General features: G+C 43.5%; 1 protein-coding gene across 2 annotated transcripts in view; it reads left to right on the forward strand.

Annotated features, from left to right (window-relative positions):
• Positions 1-14,793, forward strand: part of LOC306932378 (fibroblast growth factor 12-like) — a gene marked incomplete at its 5' end in the record, with an annotated part of 85,743 nt that overhangs the window by 32,415 nt on the left and 38,535 nt on the right. The window lies entirely within an intron of this gene.

Below are 14,793 nucleotides of genomic sequence, written 5' to 3' on the forward strand. Positions count from 1 at the left end.
GTTTGCTGTCAGGCAAAAACAAGCTTAATTATCTCTCAGCACCACTGTGTAAAGTAAAAGTTGAGTATAGAGTCATTATTATTATTATTATTGAAAAGAATTGACTAAATTGGTTGTAGTTTTTTATTTTGTATTGATTGAATACTTTATTAGTCAGCATTGTAAACAGCAGGTACAGTCGGACTTTTAAAAGGATAACACAAAATAGTCCTGGGGTATTGTTTCCATTGTGGTCCTATGCTCCTATACTGTAATGTACAATATACTGTGTATATCTAATGTTTCTGTCTCCCTCTCTCTCTTGAATTGACTGTCTTGTATTTTAATAAGGGAGAACATAATACTGGTAGAGGTTAAAAATGAAAAGCATGAAAAACGAAATCTATTGTCAAATATATTTTACTGCATGGGTACTTTTTTCCTTGCTCTCCCATCCTCTCTCTTGAATGGCGCTGAACGTGTTTTGAGAAAAACAAAACACAACACTGTTGTGTTTTTGTTTGAATCCTTTGTTTTGTTGCTTTTAGTCCTTTTTTGTCTTAGGTGATTTGTGTGCCCGCCTTGGAGACATAGGCTACTAAAATGTGACCTTGCGTGCTTTGGCCTCACCAAATTGTGTTATCACACTCTCCATAGCCACTGGCTTTCTTTTGTCATGCTCAATGGAGGGAACACAAAGGGCAGACAACCTGTCCTGTTTGACATGGTTGATCTAAGGTCAGTTTTAATAAGCCTCAAGGATGAAAAATGTCTTTCACCTGAAACCACGGTCACAGGGAGATCCAGTGAGAAGCAGCCTGAGGGCTATGCATAAATTGTACTGTACACAAATACATGTCATCAACACAATTGTATGGGGGAGTTATAGTAGCCTATTGCATAGTTGATATTTTATGACAATGGTTGTTGGTCTTTCTGGCATCTTGGGGCGTAATTGTCATTGTTGTTGTTTTGTGTTTTTGTCTGTTATTAACCACTTAAACCCTATTTTATGCTTAAGAAAATAGCAACTACAAGTTTGTAGATCTGCTATATCTTCACTATTGGGGGGGGTCATGTTTCTGCAAAAAAATGATATTTATAGATTTGTGGCACCCCCTATGGTTGGAAGTGAAATTGCTTTAGGCTCTTCCTTGTTTGTTTAGAGGCTCCTCAATGTGTGTTTGGAGTAGATCAAATAATTACAATCATGTCTCCGCCAGTCGATGTTTTCGCCAGTCAGTCACGTTAGTCAGCTTGTGTGTGTGTGCGTGTGTGCGTGCGTGCGTGCGTGCGTGCGTGCGTGCGTGCGTGCGTGCGTGCGTGCGTGCGTGCGTGCGTGCGTGCGTGCGTGCGTGCGTGCGTGCGTGCGTGCGTGCGTGCGTGCGTGCGCTGTTGGACTGATCGATGAGAAACTTTGCATGTACAGGAGGTCATGGAAGAACCTCTGCCCCAAAGTTTTCACATTTTTGTCCAAACTTTAACTTCACACAAATCGGGCACGCGTTATCTCTATAGTCACGGGATGAAGACACATCTGTCAGATTTGTCAGAGTCCATTCTGATTGGCTACGATTGCAAAGTTTGGAGTGGCCCGTTTTGCACAAAATGCCACACATCATGAACGCAGCATTTGATTGCCATGGAACTTAGCTCGTACATTCCCACAACTCTTGAATTGTATGTCCTTTAAGTCAAATTATGTCACCCCTGGATAGAGGTTTGAGATAAAGGTTTCGTGATTTAGGTTCAAGTTAGAGGTTGGTTTAGAGAGAGTTTTGATGTAGAGGTGAAGAAATACTGTAGTGCTAGAGTTGCAAGGTGGTTGTCGTTCTCAAAGTGGGGTCCAGGGACCTTTATGGTTCCTTGGTGGGTTCCAGTGCACCCTTACAGGTCTATACATCTGAGAGGGTGCAAATTAAATGGATGGTCCGTATTTGGTTCCTTTGGTTCCTCATTGGGGGTCGTTGAAATGTAAACGTTTGAGAAGTGCTGGTGTACAGATTACAGAGCCAGGAGTCAGTCAAACAGGTGGCAGAGTATCACATTTCTAATTGAGTTAGCATCTTTTTTCCCCTGCTAAACTCCTTTTTTTTCCTTGGTCTGCTGCTGTGGCTGCACTTAATGAATCATGATGAGGCCCCTTTGGCCTTCAGGACTATAGAGGACTCAGGACAGATGCACCATGGCGTAGCGCTACAGAGCTTATCTCAAATATATCCAAAGAGATATTATAAGGACTTGAATCCTATTCTTTTGAATCATGTGAAAGCCTCAAACCTAATGTCAAACTTCCACATGTGTTTTATGCAGGCTAATTGAGTTTATCCAGAGCCTTTGGACAATGTAACACGGAAGTTAGATCTTCTCTTTCCCTCATCACAGTAGTGATAGGATTTAGGTTACAAATCACTGAAGTCGTATTTTTTTTTATTTGTACCAACAATCTAAGACCTATACAAAACCAAGTTAGATATCAGCACAGGAGAGACGGACAGGACAGCTGAGAGACAGACGGTGTGGGAGAGACAGACAGTAGGACATCTGAGAGGGAGACAGTGTGCAAGAGACAGACAGTAGGACAGCTGAGAGGGAGACAGTGTAGGAGAGACAGACAGTAGGACAGCTGAGAGGGAGACAGTGTGGGAGAGACAGACAGTAGGACAGCTGAGAGGGAGACAGTGTGGGAGAGACAGCGGAATTGTCTTATTCTGCCTTGTGGTTTCCTGCCTGATGACTACAAATCAGTGACTACAACATGGCGTAAATTACCATCCGCTCCAGACCGGTTCACACAGCGATTTTGGAACACAGACCAGGCTTTCCTCCGAGGTGGAAAGCCTGGTGACTTGAGGTTACTGAAAGGGAGACGATGTGTGAGAGACAGAAAGTAGGACTGAAAGGGAGACAATGTGGGAGAGACAGACAGTAGGACTGAAAGGGAGACAATGTGGGAGAGACAGAAGGACAGCTTAGACTCTAAACTGTCCTACTGTCTGTCTCTCCTACACTGTCTCCCTCTAAGCCTTAGAGGGAGACAGTGTAGGAGAGACAGACAGTAGGACAGCTGAGAAGGAGACAATGTGTGAGAGACAGCCAGTAGGACAGCTGAGAGGGAGACAATGTGTGAGAGACAGCCAGTAGGACAGCTGAGAGGGAGACAATGCGTGAGAGACAGACAGTAGGACAGCTGAGAGGGAGACAATGTGTGAGAGACAGCCAGGACAGCTGAGAGGGAGACAATGTGTGAGAGACAGACAGTAGGACAGCTGAGAGGGAGACAATGTGTGAGAGACAGACAGTAGGACAGCTGAGTGTGCAAGAGACAGACAGTATAGGACAGCTGAGAGTGTGCTAGAGACAGACAGTAGGACAGCTGAGAGTGTGCAAGAGACAGACAGTATAGGACAGCTGAGAGTGTGCAAGAGACAGACAGTAGGACAGCTGAGAGGGAGACCGTGTAGGACAGACCGGCATGTAGAACAGCTGAGAGGTAATATAGTATAGAAGAGACAGACAGGACAGCTGAGAGAGAGAGACAGAATATTAGAGACAGACAGGACAGCTGAGAGAGAGAGACAGAATATTAGAGACAGACAGGACAGCTGAGAGAGAGAGAGAGAGCGGTCAGAGAGTTCTGATTAACTTTCTCCGGTTCAATACGGGATTTGAACCATCAAACCCCCCCCATCTCCAAGTTGTTGACAGTGATGTACTGTATTTAGGTTTCCAGTTTCCACTACTGTGAGATTCATCCTGTGGTTGGTCGACTCGTGTGGGTGGGCCCTTCTCTTCTGGTCAGCTACCGTACACAGCAAACATTCTAGATTCTAGAAGCATCATGTGATGATTATTATATCAAGGCATCCATCTCAGTGAATCACCTGCAGAGCCTCGCCAAGCCTCTCTGTGATTCGGTTTGAACGCTGGGATTAGATTTCATCAAGGCCATTGCCTGGCAACAAACACAATTCCAGGCCAATAAGGAAGAGATTTTGCTAAATGTTGCGTACCATTTCCTGAAAGAAACAACATAAAGTTGTGACACAAGATATACTGTACAGTACGAGGAAGGTTTCTGTTTTCCACTCTAAGTCCTGTAGAGTATAGTGGCGCAACAGTAAATTGAACTAATTGATAAATTAATATCTTATATCTTATAATAAATTAAAGATATAATGTATGTGTATTTACTCGACATGGTTAAGTGGTTAGTTACGGTTAAGTGGTCACTATATATATATATATATATATATATATATATATATATATATATATATATATATATATATATATATATATATATACACACACCGCTGAAGTGCCCTTGAGCAAGTCACTGAACCCCCAAACTGCTCCCCCTGGAGCTGCTTAGTGGCCAACAGTATAAGACTGTGGTTGTACTGGTCAGCTCCCAGGTTTTAATGTGTGTGTGTCTGTGTGTCTGTCTGTGTGTTTCTATGTGCAGGGTGTTGCCGAAAATTAGCACATGTGCTCAGCTACTTCCCTGGGTAAATAAAGAATTTAAAAAATAATTATATATATATATATATATATATATATATATATATATATTACTGTATATATTTGTTATATACGTTCTCGTCTTTGTCGGTCCAAAACTGTTACTTTTCAGGATTCAAAAATAGCAAAAGTAGCAGATCAAAAAGCTCACAACGCGTCACTTCGCGCCGTCTTCCGAGTTTATGGATCTGCTACTTTTTATGCTTTTGCGCGACGCTGTAATATGATCAAGTATACAGCATTAATAATGTACGAAAAAAAATCACTCGTTATTCTATTCATCAAAAAAGTTCCAATCGCTAAGAAAGTAATCGGTAGTTACATAACAGTCACAGCTTCATATTTCTGCTTCCTAATACAATGTTCAACGGGCCAACGTTGCCACGCAACAGATAATGCAATCTACTAAGCAGTTTTTTAGGAATATTGCTCAGCAGCAAGATGTAATTCCAGAGTTTGGCCTTTTCTTTCGTCAGAAATGCTTACTTTGGTGCTACTGTATCTGTTGCGTGGTGAACATGAGCTCATAGTGATTTGATTAAGCTCTACAGACACTGTCCTGCCAGCTAAGTGGCCTTGTGGTTGCAGTGCTCTGCTCTCAGACTGAGAGGTCAGGGGGTCAATCCTCAGCCAAGTCGGGTATCAAAGACAGGAGGTTTGTACACTAGCCAAAGACTGTACTCAAGTGAAAGTACTCAGAATAAGAGTAAGGGAGTAGTAACGAACGAATAACGATTCACTCAACTCACGATATGATTCGAATCACAATAATAGGTTCACGATACGATTTTTCACAATTTGTTCGACCGAAATATCTTTCTTTTACGATACTGTTTGTCTGTGCGTCTCTGTCTGTGCACTGCAGTCTGCATCAACACCCCGCCTTCTTCCTGCCCCGCCATTACACGTCAACACGTGATGTACTGTAGGACGCTGAACAAGAGAGGGAGTTTAACCCGATTGCGCCCTCTGCTGTTTGGATCGCGATACATGTTTTAATTGAATCGATTGAACAGTTTATTGATATATATCGATATATTGTTGTACGATATATCTTTACATGCCTGTACTAGCATAATGTACTGGAGATGATGCTAGTACAAGTACACCAGCATGGCGACATGGCTCTGAAACCACTGATTTCTAAGGCTACTGTACTTACTGTACTTTAAGAAGCTGTCCCTCCTGACCCAGAGTGAGTTTATAAAGCATTGATCTATGGTGACTCTCCAACTCCACAGTAAATCGGCGTTACTGTCAACGTCAGTGCTTTTCCTCTGAACAGAGCTTTCTCATTATGAGAGCTGACTACACGGTTTGGTAGGCAGGCTATAGGTCACCAGCGTGAAACCTTAGTTGACGATTAACGTGTGTGATTAATGCGATTAACCGAATCTATGCCAAGAACGTGGAATTCTGTTTTTCTTTAATGTCATTTAACAGGGTTTGATGAGGGCCCAGGTAGAGCTGGACCTTAATTTTCACCGGCTGCCAGCTGCACAAATAACTTTGGGGCGGGCATCTAGAGTTTGAATGGACAGGTATCAGTCAGGGAGGATCAACATATGGAATGTCAGAACAGGTCAGCTCCATATATGGAGATCTAAGGGTTTGAGGTTTGAGGTCAGATGTAGAGTTGCTGGCCGGCTCCAGTCAGGTTTTGAGGTCAGTGTTGTGATCTTCATATATGGAGACGGCCATATATGTTGGCGTGACGTGTCACGAGGCGCGATGTCATGAGGCGGACCATATATGGAGGCGTGACCGTTTGTTTCACATACAAACTTCTCTTCAACTAGGATTTCAGATAAGGGTCCATAGATTGTGTGTAGAACATTTCACACATATTGCTCAAAAATCCCGGCAGAAAATCAGGATTAAAAGAAATCTGATGGCGGAGCTTACTGGTCAAAGTGACAGATGTGTTCCGCATGAGACAAGGCACATGTGAAATGGCTCCATGGCTTTTGACGAAACGAGGCATAAATTATGCCTGTTCAAAGTTCAAAGTTCTGATGGCCAATTGGAATAAGACATAGTATATACTATTTGGCATGACCCTCTACCATACTGAAAAGTTACATAAACATGTTACTCTGCATCTTTGTCAGAAGCGTAGCGTCCATTGGGCTACTTGGGCACAGTCCCAGTCAATTATTGAGATCTTGCCAAGTCTAGCTTCTGAAACAAAACAAGAAAAACAACAAAAGATAACCTACATTGGCAGTAACCTCGTCTCACCAGACTTTCTACGGTCTCACCAGTCACCTCGGAGTGACATTGACAGCCCCTCACCCCTGTGCATGAACATTTCTGTTGTAGCCAAGCCAACGCGTCCAAGCCACACCTAAAACAGTGGTTTTAGGTGTGGTTTCAGCGCATGATGGCATGATCCCTTACCATACTGTAACGTTTCATAAACATGTGACTCATGTGGCAGAAGAAGACTTTTCATAAAACTGCAAGTTTCATTAGCTCATAAAAGCTTTATTTTTTCACATACAAACTTCTCTTATACTGGGTTTCTAGATATTGGTCCAAAGTTTGTGTGTATATAATTTTTTCATATAATTCAAAATGGTGGGAGATCTAAAGGTCAGAGGTCAAAAGGCAGACGCATACCGTATGCGTATCGAAGTTTTATTTCGGTCAAACGGTTCATGAGCTATGCCTGTTCAAAGTTTGCATTTTCTATTGCGCCACCCTTTGGCCAGTGGTCGTGGGCTTCACGTCTTCACCGTTTGGCATACGGCACGGTTAAAGGCGTAGTGAAACGGAAATAGGACATTTTATTTTGAAGTCTCAAGTTGAAACACCGCTATGAAGTTTCTGAACCAATCAGAGCGTCGCATCCCTTCAGGGGATGGGACGGTAGCTAGGGACGGGTAGCTATGCTACGCAGGACAGCGTGTGGAATCTGTGGATGTTTGTTTACAAATCTGATAGTCGGCCAGCTTTACCAGTTTACTCTTAATGTGGCTCATTTCTACCCTATAATGTTTTCAGATACATTTTTAGCGGGATGATTAAGTTGAAACCGAGTAATACACTCTCTGGATGTTATCTTGAATGGGAATACAAACGGAAGATTTCTGTAATCAGTAGCAGCTGTGCAGCCTGTGCTGGACGGATGCGGAGATATGGGGAATTAAACTGGTGAGCTTCATTTTTATTGGCTTTTATCGATGTTGGCCTCGACACGTCATCACGCAGCACGTTTTCGTTTTCAGGAAGTAATACAAAATATATTTTTATGGACGTTTGATATAAAAACACACAAAAATGAGAATTTTCCCACTTTTTTGGCATCCATTGTTAGGTATGACCATATGATGACCACGGATATGGTCTAAAAGTGTGAAAAACGTATTTTTCATTTCACTACACCTTTAAGCCTGAACTGCTATTTTTGGCAGAAAAAGAAACCGAAGGAAAATCCGGGCAAATAAATAAATAGATGCCTCATAGGTCGCTGCAATTCATTGGAGCAACGTGTATCGATGTGAGGGCGTAAGTGCGGAAGGCACCATAGGGCCGGGGGGGGGCGCGGCGGGGGGTCCCCGGGCGTATCGCTGCCACTCAAGTGACTACTGGCCAATCACAATGACACACGCGGAAGCTTCTGTGACGCACTAGTATCGCATTGCCAGACTTGCCTCTTGCAATAGTTGTCTGGCTACGCAAGACTAGTGGAGCATGCACCAACCAAGGATGCTTGCCCTCTCTTGAGTACACGCACCTCAGAGCCGAAGGAGGCGTCTACCTTTATATGGGGCACAAAGCCTGCAGACATTGCATGCAGATGTTCTTGGTTGGTTGTTCTTGTGCATGCAGTGTCATGGCATCAGTTTGTCTGTCAGCTGGGGTCAGTGTTTTCCAGGGGCAAACCTAAAGTCAGGGGGTGTCTTGGACACTGCACTGTTTCACAATTCTCATACAAGATAGACTATCACTCAGTTTTTGTTCAAGTCTGACCACTTGGGCAGCAATCAGCTGAGTGAAGCCCACAACCATTTGCAAACTTTGAAGAGGCATAGCTCATGAACCGCTTTACCGCCAGCAATATAATTTCAATACACATACGTCTCCTCACGATGAACAAATGTGGTATGGGATCGACCTTTGACCCGTCATCGTTAGATCTCCCACCATTTTGAATATGAAAAACTGTTAAAAGCAATCTACTCCTGGGATTTATTTTATGAGCCAATGAATATTGCAGCTTTATGAAAATTATTCTGCCCCTAATACATACATGCAGAGTCACATGTTTATGACACTTACAGTATGGTAGAGGATCATGCCAAGTAGCGCTGAAACCAGTCTTACTCAGAAAAGAGGGCGTTATGTCCTATAAGCTATTATTATGTGCTTTTGACAGCAATGTGACACAAATACTAGGGAGGCAGATGAGACACTTTCCCCAAAAACTACATGACAGGACTCACAGGATGAGCTTGGTGAAGATGAATGGCTATCTTCAACTTAAAATGCCACGGAATGACATCAGACTAGACTAGCTGCAGATCACTAATAGCTGAGACATTGACGTCTGCACTGCATCACTGCTTCTGCTGTTGGAATAGCAGTGGTAGTTTTAGTGCTACTAATAGTTACTAATAGTTGTAGTAATCGTTGGAGTTGTTCCGTTACGGCGAGTATGCCAGTCCTATATCCATACCATGTTGTTTATACACATTCACAGAGTTACATAATGTGACGTTGTTTTGGTGAACCCGTTTTCACCCATCAAACGCAGGTACCCATCGGGTATCCCCGACGGGTGCGCTTGTGCTATTGTCTCTTGAGACCAACGGCCGCTACTACTAATAGTTGTATTAATCGTAGTAGTAGCAGTATCAGTAGTATCAGTAGTAGTAGTGGTGGTAGTATAACCACCGTGTCCCTCCTCTCCAGAGTAATCCTTATTATTTCTTCTATGTTAAAAGGTCCATGCTGGAAAACTGGTGATTTAATAAACAAAACAATCACACCTGTGTGAAGCAGAGATTAAAATAGGGTGCATTTTGCATCCCAAAACTAGTTTATTTTGCTAGCTTTAGTTATATTATTATATTAATTTCTTCTTCTGTTTTCTACATGAATAATATAACCACATTATAACCATATAAAATGAAATGGGAGTTAAATGCTGCAATTTGTAAAAAATTGCAAAAATATGACTAACGTGGTTGAAGTGGGACTCATAAAATGTCCCTGGGACTCATCTAAAAGACCATCCCTGCATCCCGGGACTCATTACATTGAAAAATCTATTTACAGTGAGGGGCGCTCTTATCATTGTACATCATCATGACGTAACGATTTGCTCAGACATAAATTCTCCATTCATTGTCAATGGGAATTTAGTGTTTGTTAAAGACAAATCTACACTAATAACTGAATATAGGAGGGGCTAGTGCCCCTCAAAAATGATTCAACAAAACAAGTGATCAGCCATTATTTTATATTTTTTATGGAGGGACAGACAGTAGGCTGACAGGAAATGTGGAGAGAGATGGGGGGGGAAGACATGCAGTAAAGGCCGTCGGGACCGGGAGTCGAGCCTGCGGCACACTGCCAGACTGGATTACCAGCCAAGGTGCCTGGACCACTGAGCCGTGGCCCAGGCCCACAGTTCTACTTCTGGATCAACTACTCGTAGTAACAACCAAAACTATCTATTACTTCCTCTGTTTTAGAGCGACTGCTTCCCTCGATACCAGAACTGAAAGTCAACACAAGAAAAACTGTTCCATAATATGGCACCCAGTTAAAGAATTAGTTTACACAATATCTCAAAATACATATTATGGCCCGGGCGTCTGGCGTGGCTGTCTGGGCACATTGGCTGGTAGTCCACCAGATTCGGCACAAACAAATTTCACTCCTATGCCACTAAAATATGGAACGCCTTACCAACAGCCATTAAGACACAATCCCATGACTCCTTCAAAACCGCTCTCAAAGAGCACCTACGGACTGCTGCAAAAAAATGTCGGAGTCCCCCCCCCCCACACTCTTTTTTCCTCATACTGTACTTGTTTTTTTGCCCTTTTATATGATGATATCCTGTTTTTATAGAAGTGTATATTTGTACGTCTCTAAATGTTAGGATGAATTGAAAATGGTGGACCCTGTTGTAAACAAGTGTAATGCTTAATCATTGTTACTGCTATATAATAATTACTATATTATTGCTGCTATACAAAGAAATAGCGTTTAAGCATAAAGACAGTCACTCAAGAGGTAGAACGGCCGTTTTGGAATGTTCCATGTTCAATCCCCAGCTCCTCCTGGCTACGTGTCCTTGAGAAAGACAATGAACAAGGTTTCCATCGGTGTGTGATTCAGTGAATGTGAGGTTCTCTGTAAAGCGCATTGAAGGCTCCGAAAGACTGGAAAGGCACTATATAAATGCAGTCCATTTACGTCACAAGGAGTGGAGGAGTGCACTGGGAATACTAGACTCAGAAAGAGCAGTTGTGTTCATTAGTTGTAATTACTATCAGTGGCAGTCACGTACCTCCTCCAGCCCCTAGCTGGCTGTAATGGGGCCATATTAGCAGGGCTGTCGTTGCACATTTCATGTCTATTAGTCTGATCAGATTAGATCTGATTTGAAGTAAATGGTTCCAATAGTGAGAGTTCTTTCCTTGGAGGTGGAGGTGTTGCAGTAACTAGAAAGTATAGTGGTTCTCAAACGGTCAGTTTTATCAGTGCTTCCATTTTCCAATATAGAGAGACAAATGATAACCCCTAGAGATATTTATTTTAACCACTTTAAAACTGGCATCTCTATTATAAGTCATTATAGGATTTTCTTTTTAAGATTAGAGCATTGGAAGTGGTCAAACTTTCAGATTGCACTTAAGAACAGAAAAGGCACCCTAAGAGTGCTCCACAGTGTGCGTAGATTCTGTTCTTACCTATGAACAAATCACAAGAAAACATTGAGGGATCCCAAAACCTTCTTAAAAACTTCCTAAGTGGGTCTAAGAACAAATGTCCTTTTAAGAACTTCTTAAGAACGGTTGGCACATGAGGCCCATTGTCCCTAATGGAATTGGATATCCTGTTGCGGTCTCCAAACAAAGTATGTAAAATAACAAGTGGCTCAAAGTGGAGACCTCAACATAAGGACAGACATCACAAAGTGGACAAGTTAATGGTTTTTATTAACCACTTCCCCACAGAAGCATTAAACCAACAAACAAAATATCAAACAAAATACATATTACTGTCAGGTACTTTACCAAATCAGGAGAACAAAGGAGACCTGGAGATGCCGGCCAAAACAGGAGAATGAGGGGGGGGCCCAGGCCACCCCCTATAGGGACGTCAAAGCCGTTTCCCACCTCCCCTAACTTAAACCAATTAACTAATAACAACGAAAACTCTAACTGCCGGCCATCCCCAGGCCAAACTAAACCAAATTAAGTTTAACTGAAAAGTATTGACGTGGATTGGGACTGAGCTGTTGCTGGGTCTGTGTCTGCCTTGACACTGAGCTGGCATGGCTTTTATAGCAGAGGGCTGCAGCAGAGGATAATTGGGGAATCTGCTGCAGGTGTGCCAGCCTGGGTGTGTCAGTCTGAGTGGGGAGGAGAGACAAAGATTAGGCACAGACAATGATTGAATGACTTGAGTGTGTGTGTGCGCGAGTGATGTCATGGCCACACGCAACAATCCCATAAAAGCAAAGGATAAAACCTCAATCTGTGATTTCTTCACCTGGTTTACAGTATGTAGAATAGCAGAAACAATATTAGTAAAATATAAATGTATGTAAATATATTGTTTTGGTTGTTTAGGAAACATCGTTATAGGGTGGGGGGGCTCCGTTCATACTGTTTTGCAAATCCCATAATAGTATATAGGCTACACATCATTTTCAGTCATGAAATTGTATTTATTCATTTACGTATTCCATTTGATTCCTCCACACACACACACACACACACATGTGTGTGTGTGTGTTGTCACTGCTGTTGTCTCCTACTGACTCACCTGCCTGTGAGGAGCCCCAACCGGGAGGCCGTAGAGCATTCGTCCTACTCCTCCCGTCCAACTCTCCCTAGCTGCTGCCAGGTGCCAAGTTTTCCCCAGCCTGTAGGAATACATGCAGTGATATCACCCTCCCCTGCCCGGCCCATCTTCCCTCCCCCAAACACGAGCCAGTTGTGTTCGTGTTGACGCTCGGCGAAGCCGGATGCACCACAGTGGATTCTAACCCACAACCTCCGCGGTGGTGGGCAGGCACTTTACCACTATGCCTCTAGACTAGGCACTTTACCACTATGCCTCTAGACTAGGCACTTTACCACTATGCCTCTAGACTAGGCACTTTACCACTATGCCTCTAGACTAGGCACTTTACCACTATGCCTCTAGACTAGGCACTTTATCACTATGCCTCTAGACTAGGCACTTTACCACTATGCCTCTAGACTAGGCACTTTACCACTATGCCTCTAGACTAGGCACTTTACCACTATGCCTCTAGACTAGGCACTTTACCACTATGCCTCTAGACTAGGCACTTTACCACTATGCCTCTAGACTAGGCACTTTACCACTATGCCTCTAGACTAGAGTACTGTGTGTCTGGGACTGTGTCGTACCACTATGCCTCTAGACTAGAGTACTGTGTGTCTGGGACTGTATCGTACCACTATGCCTCTAGACTAGAGTACTGTGTGTCTGTGACTGTGTCGTACCACTATGCCTCTAGACTAGAGTACTGTGTGTCTGGGACTGTGTCGTACCACTATGCCTCTAGACTAGAGTACTGTGTGTCTGGGACTGTGTCGTACCACTATGCCTCTAGACTAGAGTACTGTGTGTCTGGGACTGTGTCGTACCACTATGCCTCTAGACTAGAGTACTGTGTGTCTGGGACTGTGTCGTACCACTATGCCGCTAGACTAGAGTACTGTGTGTCTGGGACTGTGTCGTACCACTATGCCGCTAGACTAGAGTACTGTGTGTCTGGGACTGTGTCGTACCACTATGCCTCTAGACTAGGCACTTTACCACTATGCCTCTAGACTAGAGTACTGTGTGTCTGGGACTGTGTCGTGTGTCTTGTCTCCGATCAGCATCAGCCTGTTTGGGGAAGTATGACACACGGCCACCAGCTCTCTGTTCACCTGAAAGAGCATGGGTGAAAGAGCATGAGCATGGGACAGAGTGAACAAGAGAGAGAGAGAGAGAAAGGGGAGGGGGGTGGGTTTGCTAATGGAACCTCATCAATAAAACACAACAACTCTTTACTCTAGTCTTTACTGAAGTGTTGTGTAACACAACACAAACCTCTGTGCCAGCATAACCCTGCATAACCACACTGTAAAACATAAATCAATCAATCAATCAATCATTGAAGCAGCTGGTCATTCATGCCACAGCTTGTTGTCCTGTAGTCCTACAGTGTGTTTCCATCATGACCAGTCACCACACACATATAGTAGATTCTCATACTGACATCTAGTGGTGAGAAGAGAATCTACAGGCTGTAGGAACAAGTAGTTGAGTTAAGTCCACATTAACTTAAAACATCCTGCTGTAGGACAGCTATAGTACTATGTATTATTATAATTGTATACAGTATGTAATGGGGGTCCCTGCTTCATCTCTCTCAGCTAAGGGATCATTGGCCTGTAAAACGCTGAAGACCCCTGGATTAGACACATACTGTATTGTACTTGCATGGTTTTATATTGTGGGAGTCGCTGATGGCTGTATGGATGACGTGTGTCACGTTCAATGTGTCTGAAGCATGGATGGAGTTCAACTTTGGTGAACTTTGACCAGGCGTCACCCAATCAGAGAGAAGTGCATCGTTGAATCATGAATGAACTTGAAAACAAATGATAAAACCAGCCTAGAGTGTCATGTACTGCTTTTGCCCATTAAGGCCTGAGGGCTGAGGCCCATTCTACAAATGCAGTAGTTCTCTAACTTTTTAGTGCTAATTTAGGAGGGCCATTCAAGCCGCAAGCGGAGCCTGCAGCACCACCATGCCGAACCATTGCGGCTCGAGAATCCACCACTCCTGAATGACGTGCCTGGTGCTGGGAGACTGGTGCAACACACAGGTCCTGGACCTGGTGAGAGCAGGAATGGACCTGGTGAGACGTATAGGGACCCGGACAGGAGTCAACCCACATAGCCTAGTCCTTCCACACGCCAGTTCCTCTCACTCCCAGTTCCGGCAGAGTAGTTCCGGAGCATCGGATTGTGTGGCCCTGGTCTTTCCCTAATGGGACGTAAGTCGGGACTTGATCACCC

The sequence above is a fragment of the Electrona antarctica genome (assembly GCF_951216825.1).
Source record: "Electrona antarctica genome assembly, chromosome: 11".
Classification (NCBI taxonomy): Eukaryota; Metazoa; Chordata; class Actinopteri; order Myctophiformes; family Myctophidae; genus Electrona; species Electrona antarctica.